Source organism: Narcine bancroftii, chromosome 8 (genome assembly GCF_036971445.1).
Source record: "Narcine bancroftii isolate sNarBan1 chromosome 8, sNarBan1.hap1, whole genome shotgun sequence".
NCBI lineage: Eukaryota > Metazoa > Chordata > Chondrichthyes > Torpediniformes > Narcinidae > Narcine > Narcine bancroftii.
In genome coordinates, this window is record NC_091476.1 from 18,821,273 (window position 1) to 18,845,674 (window position 24,402).

Below are 24,402 nucleotides of genomic sequence, written 5' to 3' on the forward strand. Positions count from 1 at the left end.
GTCTAAATAATCCCAATGATCTGGCCTCCATTGCTTTGTGCAGCAGCGAGTTCCACAAATCCACAACCCTCTGACTAAAGAAGTTCTTCCTCCTCTCAGTTTTAATTGATTAACTTCTAATCTCAAGACTATGACCCATTTTCCTCGATACACCCATCAAAGAAAACATCTTATCCGCATTCACTCTATCAAAACCTTTCAATGTTCGAAATGTCTCTACGAGATTTCCCCCCCCGCCATTCTCCTATACTCCAACAAATGCAACCCAAGAGCTGTCAAGTGCTCTCCAGACACCAGCCCCTGCATACCTGGAGTTATCCTAGTATGGGTATGTTGTCTCTTCCTGTTGCCTTGTGTGGGTTCACCTTGGATAGGGTTTTCCTCACCTGGCTATGGCTAGACAGGGGGCCTGCTCATCAGGGGGACACAGAGCTTTCTTCAAAGTCAGCCTGATCTTCTAATTGAACTGGGCATAGATGTTCAGTCTGTCTGGAAGGGAGGAGTCATTGTCTTTGACTTGCAAGGTTGTCTTATGAGCTGTTATAGTCTGATCCCTTGCTGCATGTGCAAGATGCTGCCGGTTTCTCTCAGCTCTCTGTAGATCTTCTCTGTGTACCCAAGCTTTGCCTTCCGGATTGCACGGGAGAGTTCAGCCCTGGGTGATCTTAGTGCCATCCTACACCCAGCCCAGAAGGCAGCACTCTGAGAAGGACACAGTTAGCCTTGGTTGTGAAGCATTTGATCTTGGTGACATCCTCAATGCACTTTCTGTTGTAACCATTCACTGTGCTCATGTTCTCCCCAATGCTTACATGACAGTTGTAGATGGCCGCCTCCCTGAAACAGCTTAAATCTGTGATCTCAAAGCAGTCTTGCAGCACTGCTGTGTCCTCCCCCGCCCCCCCCCCCCCCCCACCACAACCCCACCCCCAGCCAAGTCCTGATCTCCCTGCAAACTGGCTTAGTTTTGTCAGTCGTCTGTTTGTCAGGGTTGGCAGGATAGATATTTGATCTGAGTAACCAAGGTGAGGGCGAGGGGCAGCCTTTTGCGCAACTGGGACATTGGTGTATCCAGGTTGTTTTCTCCTCTGAGTGGTGAAGTTGACATGCTCTTGAAACCATAGTAAAACCTTTAGCTTGGCATGGTTGACGTTGCTAGCTACAATCATGGCACCACCAAGGTGGGATGCCTGAGCTTCACAGATGGCTCCATAAACTCCTTCATGGCTTCAACCTCATTAGCTGAAGACAGAACGTAGACGCATGGCCGAAAATTCCCTAGGCAGGTAGAAGGGTCTGCTTTTCACCAGCAGGTACTCATCTCTGCTGAACAGCACACTATTTCTCGCTGTTGTAAATGCATAGTCCCCCTCTTTGAGTCTTGCCAGAAGCAACACCATCTCTGTCTGCCCTGATTTGCTGGTTTGCTGAGTTTGGAATGGAGACCTGGAGCTAGGTTTCTGTAATCACCAAAGCACACTGGCCCTGCAGTTCTCTCTGGTTCAGGTGCAGCCTCAGGTAATCTATTTTCTTCTCCAGTGATCTTACACTTGTGAGTAAAATAAGACAGGAGAGTGGGTCTGAAGGGGTTAACTCTCAGTCTAACACCAATGCCAGCTCATTTTCCACGCTCATGCCTTCTCCAACAGTGATCCGCTGCATGATTTGCAGCAGTCTGTGTTCCTTGCTTAACCAAGTTAACTGCTCAGCATCTTACTAACCCAATCCTACCATGTTTCCCAATTAGACTGGTTCACCTTTAAAACACAGACAGTTTTGCCGCTTCTGGTTGTGAAGTGAATACATGTATTCTGACTGCCTTGGTATTTTTTCCTTCTGTAAAAATGTGCTGCTCAAATTGAAAGATTAAGTTGGCGTCTATTGACTTTACAGCTCAGACAGGGCTGTAGACATTCAAAGGCTTTCCTTCATTTCAAAGAAACTGTCATCAAAGTCATTGCCAATGGGAATGAGTCAATTTGTTAGGTCGCCCCAAAAGGTCATTGGTCCAACACAATTCATCAGCAAATATTGAGTGGAAGAATTCTTTTGAAAGTTTTAAGATGTTTATCAACGAACGCAATGATTCTGGAACTTCCTTGTTTGTACAGTATTTTCACCAAATTAATAAAAACAAATATAAAATTCTGCAGACATTCAAATTTTGAAATTCAAAAAGTGCTGGAAATACTCAGCCAGCCAGGCAGAACCTAGGAAGAGAAAAACCGTTAATACTAGATAGAGGTCCATGACTTACCATCAGAACATAATCTGCATGGGGGAATGTGGTTGACTCTTCATTGTTCAAAAGGTATTTGTGGAAGGCCAAGCATATCTATGTGCAAATCGTCTGAATTATTACAATGAACACCTAATGCTTAAAACATACTGCATGCAATTAAAAAATACATATTATATCATGCTACAAATCAAGGGGATAAATTCAAAATGGGCACAGGTGACAATTAAACTTGGAAATTCATGCTTCTATCTCCTGCTGCAGAACTACCACGAAAGCAATACATTTCATCTCATTGACTTACCGGACCTTTAGTCACTCAGAGAAGCAGCTGAACTAGTGTTAAGACTCTTTAATGAGTTATGAACATAGAAACATGAACAGAAATGGGAAGTTTGGCCCTTCAAACTTTCACTATCCTCCTGGCTGATTACCTTCTTGCTCTCTCCCCTGAACCCTTGCCGACTTTTACAACTATGCATTTAACTACCTCCTTTTTTACATCAATTGCAAGAGCTTGTGCATTATTCTGTCCGGTGATGTGGAAGGTGCACAACCTGGCCAACAATCTCTAATGAAAAGCAAACCAAAAGACAAAAATCCAAGCACTTCCACTGAATGAACAAAGAGCCTGACATGATCCTTAAACATGCTTTCTTGATTTATTCTTAAATGGGTGTGAAATGCAAGTCTTTAAAATAGAAATAACTCAGTCCTAAGTAAAGAATTCCACTCAGTCCAATTTCATACAGCACTAGTGGATTAGCCACTGATATTCATCTCCCTTATGCAGAATCCCTGCTCCAGGCATCCTTATACTTTAAACATGTAATCCCCATTTACTCAAAGCAATTTTTTTTTCACTTAAACATTCAATCTGTTATTACATACACCATAATGCTGTTACAAATCCCATCTATTTGATCCAGGTACAAAGCATAGTTAAAGTATTTTTTTATTTATTGATTCACAGCAAGGCCAGTATTGACTTTCCAGCCCAAATAGTCTTTGAGAAGCTAATCATGAGCCTCTTTCTAAACTACTGTAATCTGCATGGTGAAAGTTTTCACTCAGGGCTATATTTTATTTTAGATATACAGCACGGCAACAGGCCATTTCCACCCACGAATCCGTGCCACCCAATTTACACCCAACTAACCTACACCACTGGTGCGTTTCAAACAGTGGGAGGAAACTGGAGCCCTTGGGGGAAACCCACGCAGACACAGGGAGAACGTACAAGCTCCTTACAGACAGGATGGGATTCGAATCGCTGGTGCTGTAAAGGCACTGCACTAGCTGCTACGCCAACCGCGCCTCCAATCTGAATATTTAGATACAGTGGCAGCTGAGGAAATACAATACCTTTTAAAGCCAATAAATTTCAGTGACTTAAAGAGTAACCTGCAAGTGGGAGCAGGTCACATGTTCCTGGTGGCCCTGTCTTTCAAGGTGGCAGAGGTAGGAGGTTTGAAAGGTGCTGACGAAGAAGATTTGGCAATTTGCTGCAGTTAAAGATGCAGATGGCATGTTAAACTTACATGCAGTAGAGAGAGTGGATGCTTAAGGATAGATGGGACACCAATCATCTGGGCTTTTTGCCTTGAAAACCACTAAGCTATCAATAAGTTATTAAAACTGGTCTCATCTGGAAATATACAATCACACTCTTGACCTATGTCTTGTGAAGGAGGGAAGTCTTCAGAATATCCTCTCTTTATGAAGGATGGTTCTAAGTGGCTGATCCAGTGGGTGTTCAACAGTGCAAACACAAAATGTCAAGTAAGAGTCCCTAATATTTTCCCTTGCTTTGACTAGCCTGTCATCTCACGCACGCTACAAAGATAAATTCTACATGGCCACAAATTCTACATGGCTCAATTGACAGAAAAAAGAGCAAAATAATATTCAAGACACATTTTGTGGTTGCTATAATTTACCTGCCCTTTTGACCAGCTAAGACACATTGGGTTGAAATGACTGAAGTTAACAGGAGGAAACTTTCACCTCCCATCTTTCAATTAAATGCCAGTAGATCAACGGTTCTTTCCTCCATTTAATTTGGTAGTAACTTAAGCCTCCTGAACACTGCTCAAAGCTAAACAGGTGCTGGAAGAACTCAGCAAATCAAAGAGCATCTGTGGCAAAAGAAACTAGTTAAAGACACGGACCTCATCAGATTTCTTCCAGCAGTTCTGTTCTCCTTTCAGATTCCAACATCTACCATCTTATTTGTTTTCCATTCCAGTCTGAAGTCTGGCCTTCTGTTCCACATAAGTGCTGCTTTCACGAGACCAGAACTGTGCCCGAGGTCTCCACTTGTGGGAAACAGATTAGCATTCATTTCTTTTTCATTTGATTTAATTCAGTTGAATGGAATGCATTTTAATCAACGTTTAATTACCTGCAAGTGCTTGTTGGTACTCTTCCCAATGATGTGGCTTGACAAAAATAGACATTAAAGTAAATTAAAATATGAAAAATACTTTTTTAAATAAAGTGAAATTTAAAAAACCTCTTCTTCCTAACTTTTAGCCAAATTACTGGGATTTCAGTTAAGTTCCAGGTATGGCAGGAATCCCATAAGGATCTCTAGAAGTTCAGTGATGGAGCAGAGTGAGAGGCGTGTCAGCACCTCACAAATTCATGGTAGGTCTGCATGTTTGAGTGTTCTGAGAGCAGCTAAAGTTCCACCCACAGTCATCGGAATTTAGCACCATCATTGAACACTTGGTGCTGTTCACTGACTCTACTTTTTGTCTCCCTAAAACTATTTTTAACTCTATTCCCTCGGTTTTCACCTATATATTTCTATTTATCTTGGACTCTTTCACTCTGTGATAGTACAGATTCTATCACCAATGTGTATATGTACATATGTACAGATGGTAGTGTAGGATGACTGTGATTGGCTGAGAGTATAGCCACACCTACTGGCAGGTCTTAAAGGATTGCTCCTAGCCAGACCAGGTCATTCTGGACTGGTCGACCGACCTACTTGTGATATGCTCCAGTCTTTTAGTTAATAAAAGCCTTGGTTTGGATCAACAAGTCTTTGGTTCTTTTGACGCGCTCTACACACTCCATGTGTGTTTCTTGTTTAAGTTTTCTTGATGTGAGTGGCACTTTCTCAATTTTCATCTTCCTTTTTATGTGCGTTTGGCAAAGACTCAAAAACATCATAAAAAATGGATGCTCAGTGGACTTGTCAATTTAGTACTAAAATCCCAAATGCCCCAAGTCAACATATACATGTTCAAGCAGGACTGGAACAGCAATTGGGAATGTAGAGATCTGTGAACGGACATGTACAGAGGCAATTTCCAGGGTTAAGATTTTGTAAAGAACCATTCTGGGTCAAGGTTAAGAATATAACTATCCCAGTAGATGAGATTGGGAGTCCCAAATGCTTTTTAAGCAAAAGATCACGAGCATAGGGACTAAAGTTATATGCAGGCATCACTGAAATGAAGATGACAATGTTTCTGAGGATATAAACTGTTGGTCCATTTCTAATTTTATTAATAAGCAAATGCCCTTTAGCATCAATATAGAAGTAAGTATCCTGATTGAAGTGCCAGTTGATGAAGTAGACAAAGATGATGTGGTCAAACAATAATCATGGCTTTTATTAGGAGAAACTCATGGTTCAATAATGAAAGACAACAGGTGCATACACAGTTATACCCAAGGGGAGTGTCCTTAACAGTAGAGATAATGCACAGCCAATCTTAGTACAGCAAAGCTCACCAGAGAGGAGACAGGCAGCTTGGCAGACATTCACCACACTGATGTTGCTAGAGACTCCTTGGTGACACCACTAGACTTAGAAAATGCGTTGGTGTTGATATAATGCTTTCTGAGTTTTGTAGTTCCACAAAAGCAAACCAGGACATGCTTTTAATTCAGGCACCTGTCTGCTTTTTACTCCTACCTTGAAGAAGGTCTCAAAGCCGGTGTCGGTTATACATCTTTCCATTCTGTGGATCCTACAAGACCTGCTGATTTCCCGATTATAAAATCAGTCTCTGATGGGTTTTTTTTGGAATTCGGGCAGCGATGGATTTTCTGCTGTTCTGCTGTTGCTGTCCCCCCCCCCCCCCCACCCCACCTCCCCCAATGATTTAATTCAGTTAAACTTACACAACTGCCAATTTGAAGAGTACTTTAACTTGGTTTACTTTAAATCTATGAAGAATTGGTGCCTCAAAGAAAGTAAACAATCATGATGCTTTTAAATGCCAGGAACTTATGAGCACACTAAAGGTAATGGTATGCATGGAACAATACAAAAAAAATCCAACTGAGCTGCGATCATTTGTAATGAAGGCAACAAGTAACATTTAAAATGTAAACCTTTCAAAATTATCACACATAGAACAAATACATGGTAAATTTTATCATTGGAAAGAGAATTCGTTTGTTTTAACAATTTCATGTGATTGTAGTTTGGTGCATTACTATTTACAGCAGGGATAATTAAGGATCTTTAAAATACTAATTAACTTAGGATGTAATAAATGTTCTGTAGACTATCATAAACAAGAATAATGATTGTATAAAAATTCACCATTTGCCTTTAATTAATTAAATGGTATAGCAAATTATGTAAATCATTAATCCAAGATAATAGAGAACTGTTGTCTGTACACTGTACAATCTTGCTGCATTATTGATTCTTAAAATGCCACATTACAGCTTGAGGTTAGTTTTATTTAAAACCCTAGAATTATAGAACAATACAGCACAAAGAAATAGGCCCTTCTAATCGGTGCCAAACCATTTTTTTGCCTAGTCTCACGGCATGCAGTCCACAGCCCACCCATCCATGTATTTGTCAAAATTCCTTTTAAATGTGAAAATTGAGCCCACATTCACCACTTCAGCTGACAGCTCATTTCACACTCCCACTACTCTCTACGTGAAGAGGATCCCATAATCCTATCCCCTTTCACCCTTAACCCGTGTTCTCTGGTTTGTATCTCATCGAACCTCAGTGGAAAAAGTCTACTTGCATTTACTCTATCTATACACATCATAATTTTGCATACCCCTATCAAATCTCCCCTCATTCTTCTACACATCAAGGAATAGTCCTAACTCAGTTCAAGTCCCAGCAACATCTTGGTAAATCTTCGCTGCGCTCTTTTGGTCTTATTGATATCTTTCCTGTAGTTGGTTGACCAAAACTGCACACAATATTTCAAATTTAGCTTCACCAATGTCTTATACAAATTTACCATACCATATAACCATATAACCACTTACAGCACAGAACAAGCCAGTTCGGCCCTACTAGTCCATGCCGTAGCAAATCCCCACCCTCCTAGTCCCACTGACCAGCACCCGGTCCATACCCCTCTAGTCCCCTCCTATCCATGTAACGATCCAGTCTTTCCTTAAATGTAACCAATGATCCCGCCTCGACCACGTCTACCAGAAGCTCATTCCACATCCTCTGCGTAAAGAAATTTCCCCTCATGTTCCCCTTATAATTTTCCCCTTTCAATCTTAAACCATGTCCTCTAGTTTGAATCTCCCCCTTTCTTAATTGAAAAAGCCTATCCACATTTACTCTGTCTGTCCCTTTTAAAATTTTAAACACCTCTATCAAGTTCCCTCTCAATCTTCTATGCTCCAGAGAAAAAAGCCCCAGTCTGCACAACCTTTCCCAGTAACTCAGACCCTGAAATCCTGTCAACATACCATCATAACTCCTGTACTCAATACTTTCATTTATAATATGCCAAAAGCTCTCTTTACAACCCTACCTATCTGTGATTCCACTTTCAGGGAAATATGTTCATGTAACTATTCTCAGATCCCGTGTTTTACCACACTCCTCAGTGACCTACCATTTACTGCCTATGTCCTTTCTTGGTTTGTCCTTCCAAAATGCAACATCTCACACTTGATGCATTAAATTCCAACTGTCATTTTTCATCAGCTGGTCCAGATCTCCCTGCAAGCTTTGAAAGCCTTTCTCATTGTCCACAATGCCACCAATCGTGTGTCATCCATAAATTTGCTAATCAAATTTACCACATTATCATCCAGATCATTGATATTGATGACAAACAACAATGTCCCAGCCCTGAGCCCTGAGGCACACCACTAGTCTGGGAAACAATCGTCCCTTACCACTCTCTGGCTTCTCCCATAGAGCCAATGTCAAATCCAGTTTACTATCTCACTATGAATATCAAGCATCTAAACCATCCTGACTCATCTTCCATGTGGGACCTTATCAAGGGCCTTACTAAAGTCCATGTTAAGAACATCCACAGCCTTTTCTTCATCAACATTCCTGGCAACTTCCTCGGAAGGCTCTATAAGATTGGTCAAACACTACCTACCACACACAAGTTGACTGTCCATTATCAGTTACAGGCTATACAAATATTTGTATACCTGATCCCTAAGAGCACCTTCCAATAACTTACCTACTACTGACATCAGGTTCACCAGTCTATAATTTCCTGGGAGCCTTTGTTAAACAGGGATCAACATGAACTACCTCCACTTGTCCGGAACCTCATCTGTGTCTAAGGACATTTTAAATATTTCTGTCAGAAGCCCTGTAATTTCTACACTAGCATCCCTCAAGGTCCAAGAGAATATCTTGTCAGGCCCTGGCGATTTACACAGCCTTATTTTCTTTAAGACAGCAAACAGCTCCTCCTCTTTAATTTGCATAGGTTCCATGACCTCACACTGCTTGTTTTTCTTTCTTCCCATGACTATGTGATATTTCTCTGAGTAAATACTGATGCAAAAAAAGACCTTTTTAAGATCTCTCCCATCTATTCTGGCTCTATACATAGCCGACCTCGCGGATCTTCAAGGGGACCAATTTTGTCCCTTCCTTTCCTTTTGCTCTTAATATACCTGTAGAGACCCTGAGGATTTTCCTTCACATTATCTGCCAAAGCAACCCCATGTCTTCTTTTAACTTTATTTATTCTTAAGTTTTTTCTTCCATTTTTTAAAAACTCCACAAGTACCTCATTTGTTTCTTGTTACCTATACCTGCAAAATACCTTCTTAACCTGCTCCCTAATATCTTTCAAAAGCCACAGTTCCTTATGCCTGTTAGCTTCTAATCTTGTCTTTGATCCTGACAGGAACATCCAAACCCTGTACTCTCAAAATTTCACCTTTGAAGGGCTTTCACTTATCAAACACACCCTTGCCTGAAAACAAGTTGTCCCAATCCACATATTTTAGATCCTCTCTCATTTCCTTAAAATTGGCCTTTCTCCAGTTTAGAATCTTAACCCAATAACCAGACCCATCCTGATCCATAATTAACTTGAAACTAATGGCATTATAATCGATGGACCCAAAATTTTCCCATACACATACTTCTGTCACCTGTCCTGTCTGGTTCCCTTGTAGGAGATCCAGTGTTACAGTCTCTCTAGTGGGTACCTCTGTATATTGATTTAGAAAACTTTTCTGAATATATCTGACAAATTCCAAGCCATCCAGCTCTTTGACAGTATCAAAGTCCCAGTCAATATGTGGAAAGTCAAAATCTCCTACTATCACAACTTTAGGTTTCCTACAGCTGTCTGCTCTCTCTCTACAGATTTGGTCCTCTAATTCTCACTGACTATTTGGCAGTATATAATACAACCCCATGAGTGTGGGTGTGGATGGAGTGAGCTCCATCCATATAACCTCAGTAAACGAGCCCTCTGGTCTGTCCTGTCAGAGTACAGCTATGATATTTTCACTGATGAACAATGCCACTCCTCCCCCTTTCATCCCCTCCCCCCACTCCCCAAACCCTGTTCGAACTCACCTGAAACGCAGCACCCTGGAACACTGAGCTCCCAGTCCTGCCCACCCTGCAACCAAATTACAATAATAGCCACAATGTCAAAATTCCACGTGCCAATCCATACTCTCAGCTCATCTGCCTTTCCTGCAATACTCCTGCATTGAAATACCTGCACCTGAGAGCATTTCCACCACATACAACCCTTTGATTTACATGCAGTCTTCACATCTGTTTCCTCCTCTATTCCACTATCTGCTCTGGCACTCTGGTTTGTATCCCCCTGCAAGCAAGGGCGGGGGGGGGGGGGGGGAAGGAGCGAGCGGGAGGGAGGGAGGGGGAAGGAGTGAGTGAGAGGGAGGGGGAAGGAGTGAGCGAGAGGGAGGGCAATGAGGTCAGGGGGGCGGCCATCGCCCAGCACAGAGATAGTAACCATCTCTCCAACATCTTCTCCTGTGAGGGTTAACTTTTAATTATGAAAAAATGACTGTATAGATTTACTTTTATTATGCAGGATACTGTTTTACCTGTATTATTATTATTATTATTATGTACTGATTTATTAAGATGCCTTAGTGTATTGGGAAGTGTTTTATATGCATATAATCTACCTGTTACGACTTGCATTCAGAATTAAAGACAGAGCCAAGTAACAGAACTCATTTTTAACCCAGGGTCTGCCTATACTTAGAGTATTAAAGGCACCCATAACCAACCTACATTTGACAAAAGGTGCCAGCACAGTTCCTCCTGGGCCTTTGGGTGGTGGGGATGGTCTGGGCTACCAAGTCACTACTGAGACCTGTCTATCCCTCACCACCTCACTCTGGCTATGGAATTCCAGTACACAATCATACAATCAGAAAGGTGCAACAGCGACCTGTACTTTCTGAAAAGACTGAAGCAGGCAAGGCTACTGGCAATCATTACGTCAACCTTCTACAGGAGCTCTTTCGAGAGCATCCTGGCCAGCTGCATCACAGTGTGGTACGGTTGCTACAGAGAAATGGGTTGAGGTCAATACACAGGGCCATAAAAGTGACAGCGTGGATCAGTGGAGTGATTTGCTGGGATCATTGTCTGAAGAGGGTGCGCAAAATCTTTGAAGGCCCCTTCCACTCAGCTACTCCTATCAGGGAAGAGATACAGGAGGATCAGAGCCAGCGCCACCAGGCTGAGGAACAGCATCTTCCCACGAACAGAGAGAATGCTGAATGACCAAAGGAACTGCTCACTCTAGCCATCTGAGACTCTCATATCAATGAAAGAATAGTTTTATTTTATTTACATAAATGAATATTTGTCCTGCCTATGGATTGTCTGTATGTGAGTTATGTCTGCGTGTTTTGCACAGAGGACTGGAGAACGCTCTTTCGTCAGATTGTACTTGTACAATCAGATAACAATTGAACAAGGTTAGCATGGAATGAGGAAAGCCTGGACAAGTCCTGGATGACTGAACACAATTAGTCCCATTAGCTGAGGGAGCAACCCATTTATACAACAGGCCTATTGCAAAGATATCCTGAGATTAGATGCTGGCCCTGGTGCTACATCACTTTGGGCTTTGCTGTGTTCTCCCAATGGTGCTCAACTTGTTCTGAAATCAATGTACCAACTTCTTTTACTCAAATGATCTGATTTCAGCTGTTCTGTTCCCATTGATATTGACGGCTTGTGATTCGTGCTTTGTAACGTTAGTGTAGACATGCAGATCTGCAAGCCCACACTGTTGTTATCGCGTGACAGAGAGAACCAGTTAGCCAAGATCTGCTTTGTCATCTGCTTTGTAGCAAAGTCTGGGTCACAGCAGTGTGCTAATTTTATCAAGAAAAATTAAATTGAACTTCAAATCAAATTCAACAATTTTAAAAAAGGTTCTAGAAAGCTGCTGCCGACTGAAAGAAGGATCTGCCAGAGATCTTTTGAGTGGATAGTTGAGTTTATGAGAGAGGTCCTGAAAAAATGAGTCAAAGGGGCCAACAGATGCTGCCCAACTCCCTTAATTAGAAACGAGACCTGTCGAAGGATCTGATGGATTAAAAATATGACACAAAGCCAGTCACCAAAAGGCTGAGGATCTTTTTCTGTGCCAGCTCATTGAATGCAAACCTATTGCTCTCATTTGCACCGAATGCCACATTTTAAAAAAAATTTAGACATATAGCACAGTAACACACCATTTCAGCCAATGAGTCCACATCACCCAGTTACACCCAATCAATCTACAACTCCGGAACGTTTTATTTTGAGTGGTGGGAGGTAACCGGAGCACCCAGAGAAAATCCACATAGACATAGGGAGAATGAGAAAACTCCTTACAGGCAGTGTGGAATTCTGACCCCAATCCCAATGACTGGTGCTGTAACAGCGGTGTGCTAACCACTAGGCTAACGTGACACTCTAAAAAGGTTTTAGTCAAGCTATTTGGAATACAGAAGCAACCATTCCCAACTGAAGAGGTTGGCCCCTTTCGTCTGGTTAGAATCTTACCTGTCATCATTCTCCAGCTCTTCTTTCTTTTGGATCATGGCTTTTTATTTTGACCATTTCTCCCTGTTGGATGACAGAGGAGAGACATTAGCAAGAGAGTTCAGGGTGGTAAACTCTACTGAAAACCACACACATTGAGAAGGTCCTGGTGGGATCATTCTGTCACAATCAGGTGGGAAGTCACCAGTTCCTATGACATCGCAGTCAAAGGGGACGAAACCTGATTGGAATTTTCAATATTTACTCTGGAAAAGATGATCACTGGTGAGAGATAAGGATTGCAGAGAAGAAAGATAAAGGATGTGACCATAGTTTACTAGCTATCAAGTTTTTTTAAGAAAAGTTAAAAGCTGATCTAATGGACAGAGTAGATGTAGAAAGGTGGTTGTTTCTTTTGGTGGGAGAGTCTAGGGCGTGAGGGCACAACTTTAGAATTGAAGAACGTCCACTTAGAATGGATATGCAGAGCAATTTCTTTAAGCAGAGGGTGGTGAATCCATGGAATTTGTTGCTGGGTCATTGGTGCATTTAAGGCAGAGATTGATTGGTTCTTGATTAGCCAGGGCATCAAACATTATGGGGAGTAGTCCAAGCAGTGTGGCTGAGTAGGAAAATAGATCAGCTCATGAGTGAATAGCCTACTTCTGCTCCTATGTTTAATGGTCTTAAAAATTCCAACATCAATTAATATAGGGCCAGCAGGGAATATTTTCCCCAGGTCTCCCTACAACCCCAGACCAGATCAATTAATCAGTAAGATACCATTCAACAACCCTTGTTAATGCTTCCCAAAGTATCGCCAACAATATATCTGTAGATATTCCTTGCCTACTGACTTATGTTCTGCTCATCAGATTAGATAATTTATGATCAAAGGGCCAACAGACAATTCTTAAGAATGAACTTATGTTGTGAGGTAGAGAAATTGGAGAGAGGAAGGGTCATTCAGGAATAAGGGCCAAGGGAGGGGCCAAGAGAGGGAAACCTGCAAAAGTATTTTTCTTTGGTTACAAGAAGCCGAATCGAAATAGGAGGATAATGATCTGGATGTTTCTGCTGCATCGTCAGATCACAGAATCCATTGTAGCTGCTATTTTTCCCTCTTCTCACAGTTCAAACATTTAATACTCCCTTAATGGGAAAAGTTACCCAAAAGCACAAATTTGCATCCTCTTTACGCACGCATACACTAAATTGTGTCAACAAACCAAGCTTCTTCTGCTTCTAATGCTTGCCTGACCAAATCATCCAATGTATTCAGTGAATGTTGAAATGTTCAAGCAACAATTTATGTAAACTATCCTTAGGAATTTGGTCACCTTTGTTAGAGACATCTAACAAGTATTAACATTGAAAATAAATGATGTGTGCATTAATAAAGATTCAAAATGGCCTTGGTCTGTTCAATTATACTCTAATATTTCCATTCAGTAAGTAATTAGATATATTTGCAAGGTAGAATTTGCAAGAAAGAGTTGAGCAACCTTAAAATAATAGTTTTCATTCAATTTTGTTTTTCCAGACTCTGTAAGAACATTCAAGTATCAATTCATAAAACTGTCTTTTTTTTCCCCCCAAGTGCCTTAAGGCAATCAGTCCCTAAAATCTATGGGCAGCATTAGCAAAATGGTTCTTAGACAGTGTGGCGCGGGGGAGAACATACACTTTTATTAGCTTATAACAAAGGGTGGGGTCTTCAGTAGGGCTCAGGGTTTAGGCAGGAAACCTCAGTTATATATGGGTAGATGGGGGCGGAGCCAGCCATTAGCACAACCCATCACCAGTGAATCTCAGTTCACTGCACACAGGCTGGGTTTTATCCAGTAATAAATGCCAGGGTCAATTTTATCCTTGAATCAGAAACAATCAGCATTGCGCCAAGAAGCCAGGCTGAAGGGTTGGGTTTCTCCATGATGTTTAAATAATCAGTGGATATTTTCGCCAATGGCTTTTGATCACAGCAGCATACAATTCTGATCAGCGTTAGCTAATTTCAATTATAGTGGGTAAGTCTGGGCTTTGGGAAAAGAAACATAAATAAAGATACAGCTAAGAATAGAGAGAAGCTTTTGGAAGATGTTTAATGATCAATGTACAAATTATCAAATACTTTCTTCACCTATCGGGCAGTAATCTGTTTTTTTAAATTAAAATCGAATGATTTCTGTAAAGTACAAGTAATCAGTCTTGCGGATTTGCTTCCCAGACAGTTTGAAAGGCGACATACATCCACCATGAGGAAGTGAGTCAAAAAGAACACATGATAGTTGGTGATGGTATGAATTGTGCTTTTGTGTCATTTCTCCTATTAAGGGAATGCTGCATGTGAAAAGGACACAAAGAGGAAAGAGAGTAAATGGGTTCCACGATCTCATGATAAATATAGTAAAAATACAGAAATGCAGTGTCCATAGGAGATATAGAACATTTCAGCACAGTACAGGCCCTTTGGCCATCAATGTTGTGCTGACCTACATATTCCTACAAAAAAAAATACTAAAACCTTCCTACCTCATATCCCTCTATTTTTTTTCTTTCATCCATGTGCCTGTCTAAATCTTTTAAATGTTTCAGCCTCCATCATTACCACCCCTGGCAAGGAATTCCAGGCACCTGTAACTCTCTACGTGAAAAACGTACCCCTGAAGTCTCTCCTAAACTTTATTCCCTTCACTTTGTAAACATGTCCTCTGGTGTTTGCTACTCCCACCCTGGGAAAAAGGTGCTGGTTATCTACTCTATCTATGCCTCTCAGAATCTTGTGACCTCTTAAGTCTCCACTCATCCTTCTATGCTTCAAAGAGAAAAGTCCCAGCTCTGCTAACCTTGCCTCACAAGACTTATTTTCCAATCCAGGCAACATCCTGGTAAATCTCCTCTGCACATTCTCCATCCGTCCTATTATGAGGTGACCAGAACTGAACACCATACTTGAAGAGTGGTCTCATCCGAGATTTATAGAGATGAGACATGACCTCTCCATTCTTGAACTCAATCCCTCGACCAATGAAGCCCAGCATCCTAATGCCTTCTAAAACCAATATTTCAGGCCTGAGCCCTTCCTCAAGTTACGAATGAAAAGCAGTGAACACACAAAGGTTTGCAGACATTGGGATTGTAGTAAAAACACAAAAGTGCTGGAGGAGCTCAGCAGGTTTCACAATGTCCATAGAAGGTAAAGATTGATAACCAAAGTTTCGGACTTGAGCCCTTCTTAAAGGTAAACCCTCAAGGTTAGAGAATTTCAGAGCTTCAATGGCCTCAGAAAGAAGAAATGTCTGTTCACCTCAGTTTGAAACAGCCAGATCCTCATTTTGCAGATACGTCCCCTTCTTAATTTTAGAAAAGTAATGCATAGTTTTAAAATTTGTAGTCAGAACTGTGGGATGAAGCTCAGAAATTATAATGATTTGGATGAAATCCATAAATCCTCTGCAGAGTGGTTAATGAGATTTAATAGACCATTACATTATATGTCTATTATCCCAGGTTCTTAGAAAATATAATCCATTCTGAACACCAAAGCCTTTTTAACTCTAACCAGTTAAAGCAACTACATTTAATTTCCACTTTATCGATCATGGCAAGAAACCTCTGGTTCATGTTTAATATATTATCTGGCCACTTTTTTGGTTAATATCAACCTAAATTTAGGGCAGGTGTGTAGGTTGGTCATAAGCTACAAGCCAAATGTCTGTAATTGACTAACTATTGGGAAATGCTCTGAATGAGCTCTGGATCTTCACAAATTCTTGCAGCCATGCATTCTTTGTTCATTTTTGCTCATTGGTGGGTTCCTTACATATGAAGCAGGAGACTGAGAAGCTCATTAAATCAGACTTGTAAACAGAATCAAAAGGGCTTACAGTAAAATTTCTGGTTTCTATAATTCAAGCAACTGAGAACTCAACTAACCAGCAAAAAAAAATGTTGGAAATATATACTCTCCCAAAGTGTCTCCCTATTCCAGCCTAGCATTTTTATCTTTATTTCTATTAAGTATATTAGTAAGGCTTTATCTGTAAACTTGGGGGATGGAGGGTTAATTATGATAGCATTGCAGTTAGCAAAATGTGCCAGAGGGTTTGAATTTAAATTTAAATTGTGTAAATTACAGGAATTAGCTGATTATAAAGGAAACTTTACATACAGTAATTAAGGTCTACAATAACTTATTTTTTTTACAAATTACTTTACATTTTGCACTTTGTCTTTTAAACTGTTTTCTAATGCAGGTAGTATTAGTTAGGCATTGTAAGAGTGAGTCTCAATCAACTGGAAAATTTGCATTTCCAGGGATTTTACTGCATTTGCATGTTTGATTTATTGGTGTATGGGAGTACTACAGTATCTGAATTATTGAAGATTAACATCTGAATAAATATTGAGTGCTCTGAAAGCTCGTCTTTTTGTTTGCACAAGGGAGATTACAGAAATCTAGATTTCAGGACACCTTTTGCAATGCAGTGTGTTTTAGTGAGTTTCACCTTTCAGGTTTAGATATTATTTGCCCATTTGACATCAAACTTGAATAAATGCTGCTCATCTGGTAGCCTGTGTAAAGCTACAAACAATGAGCATTGGGTCATCCTTGTACTACCAATCAACTACAATCAGACAGAATCGTGATTTAATAGGCCTTAATCACCTGAAGAAACACACAAAGATCAGTGTGTACAGAGCCATTGTCATACCCACGCTCCTGTTCGGCTCCGAATCATGGGTCTTCTACCAGCATCACCTACGGCTCCTAGAACGCTTCCATCAGCGCCGTCTCCGCTCCATCCTCAACATTCATTGGAGTGACTTCATCACCAACATCGAAGTACTCGAGATGGCAGAGTTCGCAAGCATCGAATCCAAGCTGCTGAGGACCCAACTGCACTGGGTGGGTCACGTCTCCAGAATGGAGGACCATTGCCTTCCCAAGATCATGTTATTATGGCGAGCTCTCCACTGGCCACCGAGACAGAGGTGCACCAAAGAAAAGGTACAAGGATTGCTTAAAGAAATTTCTTGGTGCCTACCACATTGACCACCGCCAGTGGGCTGATCTCGCCTCCAACCGTGGATCTTGGCGCCTCACAGTTCGGTGGGCAGCAACCTCCTTTGAAGAAGACCACAGAGCCCACCTCACTGACAAAAACCCAACACCCAACCCCAACCAACCAATTTTCCCTTGCAACCGTGCCTGCCTGTCCCACATCGGACTTGTCAGTCACCAACGAGCCTGCAGCAGACGTGGACATACCCCTCCATAAATCTTCGTCCACGAAGCCAAGCCAAAGAAAAGAAGAAAAAATCACCTTAAAGTGTCAGGACAGCTTGCATGTTGCTGGCCCCGTTCCAAAGCAGGTTCTGAGGGTGGGGTTTGGGCCTATGGTGATATCTAGGAGGGAGGAGTCACAGGTTCAGGGGGCAGGGGGCAGGGCAGCCCATACATACATAGTGGTAGCACCACACTACCTCAGTTTGTAGAGTGCTTTCTATGTTATCTGTCATTTGGCACATCTGGCAACAATTCTGACATGGAATAAGCAGCTTCAAGGAAAGAATCTAATATCAGCAAGATTATGCTGATACCCAATGTAATAGTATGGGAATACTATATTTCTAGACACACTATCCTTCAGCAGAGAAGTCCATTTATTTAAGAGATTCTCAATCATAGTGAAGATTGGAAAAGTTAGTGTTCTGGAACAATCAAATCATATTTTTTTTCACTTAGAAGACTTCAAACTTTCTTACAAACCCCACAAAACATGAAAGGGTCCTACAAATCATATTCAATACAGACAAGGGTTAGAGATGATGTGGGCTGAGTGGTGGATTTGTGCTTGAAGGTCTGGCTTTTGGTAACATGTAAATTGTACGTGTGCTCTAGGAAATTGCTATTCACATTATCGACAGCAGAGATCTCTACTGATGTACCATTGTTAACAAGTGCATCATTATTTGATAATTTATTAATAGAATTTCCACTGATGCAAACATTTATACAATTTATAATCATTATTCAATTAAAACATATGCTTTCAGCATAAGGAAGATTTTCTCTGCTCTCTGTCACTTGGGTAGCAAACACTGTCATGTCCCAATACCCATTTCATTAACATATCTACTACAAATGATTTATTAACAATGGCTTCTGCAGAAACTGAGAACTAATGCAGAGATTTTCTCAAACACTGCTCAGCTCTGGGAACACAAACTGCCTCGGGCAATCCTAGACTTTACTTTAAACCATCGAAGAATAATTAACCCGTACAAAAATCGCTACTTGAATCAGATAGGGTTTAATTAGGGGAGAGAAAGCACACAAATAAAAATCCCATATTATATAGTGGGGGCAGTTTAATATTTAACTGAAGCTCTTCAATAATGTGACATTAAATGCATTACAATAATTAGCAAAACCAGCAAATCAAATTTAATCGCATCAATAGTACATTTGAGCGGGAATTAACTGCACAAATAACTTGCAACAATTAATGCAAAAATAGCTACGTTACGAAATTCTGGCAAGAGAATAATACCAACAGGGCTATTGAGGTTGTCAAGCATATCAAGTTCCTTACACTGCACTTGGCAGAGAATCTCACCTGGTCCCTTAATACCAGCTCTATAGCCAAGAAAGCCCACAGAGCCTCTTCTTCCTGCGAAGGCTGAGGAAAATTCAACTTGCACCCTCCATCTTCACTGCATTCTACAGAGGGTGTACTGAGAGCATCCTGTGCAACTCCATCACTGCCTAGTTTGGAAGCTGTACCTCTTCAGACTGCAAGACCCTGCAGAGGATAGAGAAGTCAGCAGAAAAGATCAATGATCCTACCATGAAAGACATTTACAACACTCGATGTAGACAAAAGGCAATATACATTGTGAAGGACTCCACACATCCCCTCATGTAAACTGTTCTGCCATCTGGTAGGAAGTACTGTAGCACTTGGGTCTTTATGTCCAGATTGGGCAACAGTTATTTCCCCCAAGCCTTCAGTCCCCTGAATTCCGAGAACATATTTGGACTTATACTGTATACGTTTTAATATTTTAATGTGGCATTGACTTTTCACCGCCTCTGACTTGAATGTGTTCAACTTCTATTCTAACTTATATTTTTGCAAATATGCTCCGTGGTCCTGGAGAAATGTTATCTCATCTTTACCTTTATGATAAATAAAGGTGACTTGACTTGAAAAATGCAAACTAGTTAACTAATACAACAATGTGAAAGTAAGGATAGTTCAAGACTTTCAGGTATTAAATTTTGAAATGGTGTGGCATTTTAACAATTAAATTCTCAAGTAATCCCCCATTTCAAACACTTTGCAAAAGATCATTTCTGAGAAGACCTGTCTGTGACTGATGGCCATGAATTCCAAATTTTATCCACATTTATCCAGGCATGTTGTTTCCAGCAACGTCAAGTCAGAGTCAATATTGAATATTCAAAAAACACCAGATGTTAAAATCTCTATAGCCCGATGAATTGCCATCTGTCGAATTAATCCTTGTGCTCCAATTCCCATTCCAAGTTCAAATCAACATAGATTTTCCAACTACTTCAATTGTAATTCAATAATTTTGATTCATCAGTCCAAATTCCAAGATGTAGCATTCTTCTTGCCATTTAAGAGTTTATTTTTAAAAGTTATGGAAACATTCATTTATCATGCCAGACTGGAAATATGTTTGATTGCCAAAGAAATCATCAGACATGGAGAGTGGGTGGGAAAGTATAGATCAACCTGACATTACCTACAAGGTCTGTGTGATAGTACGGATTCTATCACCAATGTGTATATGTACATAGGGTAGTGTAGGATGACTGTGATTGGCTGAGCATGTAGCCACGCCTACTGGCAGGTCTTAAAGGATTTCTCCTAGCTAGACCAGGTCATTCTGGACTGGTTGACCTACTTGTGATATGCTCTAGTCTTTTAGTTAATAAAACCCTTGGTTTAGATGGTCTTTGGTTCTTTCGATGCACATTACAATCTGCTCCAGCTCCCTCATCATGGGGACTTGGCTTTTTAATAATGATTATGCAATTTATACCTTTCACTAACAACAGCTCTTTCTATTCTTATTACTTAACTCTGTCACATTCCTTTAAGTGTATGATGTGCCATCAATTCCATCGTTTGAAGATATCTGTTAATATCCATAATCAAAGCAAATAATACTTGCCAAGATCCTTTCTCATTTGATGGTGTTGGGAACAGCAAATATTTAGAAAGACTGTTCCTGGAAGTTTAATCCTGAATCCATTTGCTATTCTCTTCCATTCCATGCAAATACTCACACACATTGCAGGTGATACCACTGGGAAGTCTAAAAATGGTCCAATGCCAGCCTGTTAACTACTATGAGTCTTATTTGTGCTCACTGGATAAAAGAACAGATCTACTATCATATTTTGGAAGATGACAGTCCATCACTTGGACATTTATTTTTCAAGTTTGCAAGGTGGTAGCTCCAGCACAGTACTAATTTTCAAAATTAAATATTTGACCGCTATATAGCAGAGCCATTGTGGACACTTCAGTATCATTTTCAACATATTAGATTTACCTTGGACTTGATAAGTATTAACTAGCACTGACCTGTATCGGGAATGTTGCTGCCTGACTGGCTTTAAAATGATGATTATACAGCTCTGTAAATTGAAGTCAGTGGTTATAGGTTTCCACACAATGCAATGAATAGAGGTTTGCTTGAAGGTGTACAGGTGTTCAGTTCAGTGAATACAGGCTCAGGTTCTGGCCAGAATGATAAAAATATTCTCATTCAAACTGAAACAAAAATGGGCAATGTGGCATCTAATGGGAGCTAGGACAGGAAGTAGAATGGAAAGGAAATATCTTGTTTATGGCTTTAAAGGAAGCAGGGAAACATGACAGATTGAAATTATTTTGAAACTAGATCTAGAAACATATTACATTAAATCAAGGTTTTGAAACCAGTGCCCTTTAAAAAATAAAAATCCCTCTTTAACAATTCAATGCTACCTGGTTTTCAATCGGAATTTGTTGGGATACCTGGCTGATATTTCTACTTGATGTGCATTCAATCACGGTCATAAGCAAAACTAGCTGAGAACATTTGTTAGATGACAGAACACACCATATGTCAAAGGCAAGGCTGAAGTATTTGCACGTATGTTCTGTCAGAAGTGCTGGATGGATTATCTACTTCAGTTTCCCCTTCAGATTTTCCCCTTTCATACAAGCCAGTTTCCAGTCAATTCTAATCATTCAACATGACATCAAGAAAATGGTTGAGTGCACAGGATGCATCAAATAGTATGGGAATGGACATAATTAAAAGTTGTTCTCCAGAACTAGCCACATGTGACAACGTGGAAAAGCATTTTGGTATGTTGTGTTTATAAAACAAGAGATATCGTATCTAGCTAAATATTGTTAAGTCAGTAGATTCTAAGAAGTCAGCAAAATGTTGAAAGGAATCACTATCAGTGTTAATCACGTGGCATTTATTAATATCCTACTCTCTGATACCCTCTTTAGGTTTTGCTGGCAGCACCCAGCCCGAGATCGCATCACATCCTTGTTTAAACAGAATCCAAAGGGGTAAATTCAAGGGGCAAGGAGAGAGATCCCGCTCTTGATACAAAGGTGTCTTCGTAAAAATGGGTTCATTGGGCATGGGGGAAAAACATCCAAATAATTCAAATCGCCAACAAGAAGTCGGCATGGCTGCAGTGTACCTCAGGGTAGTGTTCTTAGCTTATCTATCTTCAGCTGTTTAATCAGTGACCCTTCTTGCCTCAGAAGGGCAGAGGAGGGATGTTTATTGGCAATTGCAAAAATGTTCAATTCCATTTACAGTTTCATGGAAGTGAATCCGTTTGTCTCATCATTCAGCAGATGTAAACAATCAGGCATGAACTGGTAAGTGACCAAAAAGAAAACATCTGTGCTAATGAAGTGCCAGATAATCATCTCCAACTGAGAAAGTCAAACCATCACAATACACAGTATTATGTTCATGAAATCCGGACTATTAATATACTGCAGGGTCAACTTTGACCAAACATTCATCTTTTATTCTGAGGTTGTGTCCTTTGTTCTTTGAGTCTCTCGTTACTAGAAACATCTTCTCCACGTCCACTCTAACTAACTACTTCAGTATTTGGTATGTGTCAAAGAGAATCCACACCTCCCCCCCCCCGCCCCCCTCACCCCCATCCATCCATCTGGAATCATTTCCCTCTACTACAACTTCACACATTCTCTTTGTAACTACAAAATCCTATTAGATGCTCCTGAGTCACGGTGTAGTAACCTGGGTTATAATGGGTTGGAATATTACAACAATTCCAGCTCATAGCAGACAATGCATCTCTTAGAGAAAGAAGAGATTATTCATAACATTTATGAAGAAATAAAAAGATTCCTTTAGTGCCATCAAGATTTTATTAAATTTTGGAAGAGATTGAGAAGGAGCTGTACAGTATATCCAAGATGACTTGGTACTTCCAGGTGTCAGGTTCCTTCAACTGAAGAGATGGAGAACTAGTAGCCGAAGGGCTTGTGTTACAATCACTCCACTCAATGAGCTACTTTTAAAGCTACTGCTGTCAGAAATCCTGGTAAGAAAGATCTCTATAAAAACCAATCCACTCAATGAACCTGATCAATCTCCTGCATAATTGCAAAATGCCAGTTGTCATTTTGGCAACCTTAACTTGCCTTCTGAGAAGCTACAGCACACTTCCTTTGATTAAGTCTCTAACCCTGCATGCTTTTCTCTCTTGATATTAGAATTCTTTTTAAATTAGTTGTTACCAAAGTGTCTTTCTGCCAACTAGATGTAATCATTCCACTGTTATGCGGGGATTATCAGGCAGAGGAGGAGAATTCAAGGTGCAAGTTAGTGGACAGATGCACAGAAGATTGCACTGCTACTTACTGTGTCATGAAGGACAAGAAAGCCCATTTGTACTGCAAGTTCTCTGAATATATACAAGTTCAGCAAATCTGCAGGCTTCAAATTAAGTATTGGCATAATATCACAAAGTTTTATTTAAGCTCCTGCGTAACTTTTCCCACATTCACATCAGCTCTTTTTGACCCAATTGAATTAAATTACCACATTTTTGTCATTAAGTGACTTTACATTGCAGGTCCCATAATTGACCTAGTCTTCCAGGCAAACATTTCCGTCTTTGTTGCATCTGCTCCCAGGATGAGGTCTTTCCTGCGAGATCATTCAAAATGTCCTTCTTCATAAAAGCATGCTTTCCCCTCTACCACCAATGTCTGTGCCTTCATCCACATATCATCCATTACCCGCACATCTGCCCTGGTCCCCTCCACCCAACGCTTTACAAGGACAAGATTCCCTTTGTCCTCACCTACGCCACTAGCCTACACATTTAATACATCATCCTTTGTCATTTCTGCCACCTACTACGTGATCCCGCTACTAGACACATCTTCCCCTCTCCACCTTCCACAGGGACCGCTCTCTCTGTGACTCCCTCATCCATTCCTCCCTCCAAATCATTAGCCCCCTTGGTATCTGACCATCACCACCATTCAGTGCCCCAAACAGTCCTTCCAAGTAAAGCATCATTTCATTTGTGAAACATAGAAAAAAGGTGTAGGAGTAGGCCATTTGGCCCTTCAAGCCTACACCACCATTCATTTTGATCATGGCTGATCATCCACTCAGTACCCTGTTCCAGCTCTCTCTCTCTCTCCATACCCCATACAATGTGCAAGGTCATCTACTGTATCTGGTGCTCCCATTGTAGTCTTCTCTACCTTGAAGAGACTGGACGCAGACTGGGAGATTGCTTTGTTCAGCACCTGAGATCTGTCCTCCACAATGATACACTGGTTGCAGTATATAACTCGAA

At 40.7% G+C, this 24,402-nt stretch overlaps 1 long non-coding RNA gene across 1 annotated transcript in view; it reads right to left on the reverse strand.

The window, feature by feature from the left end:
* The window catches only part of LOC138741677 (uncharacterized), a 222,028-nt gene that overhangs the window by 195,804 nt on the left and 1,822 nt on the right, over positions 1-24,402 (reverse strand). The window contains exons 2-3 of the long non-coding RNA XR_011343658.1: positions 19,118-19,303; positions 12,516-12,578 (exon numbers count right to left, since the gene is read on the reverse strand). This is a non-coding gene — a long non-coding RNA (uncharacterized lncRNA). The remainder of the gene's footprint in view (positions 1-12,515; positions 12,579-19,117; positions 19,304-24,402) is intronic.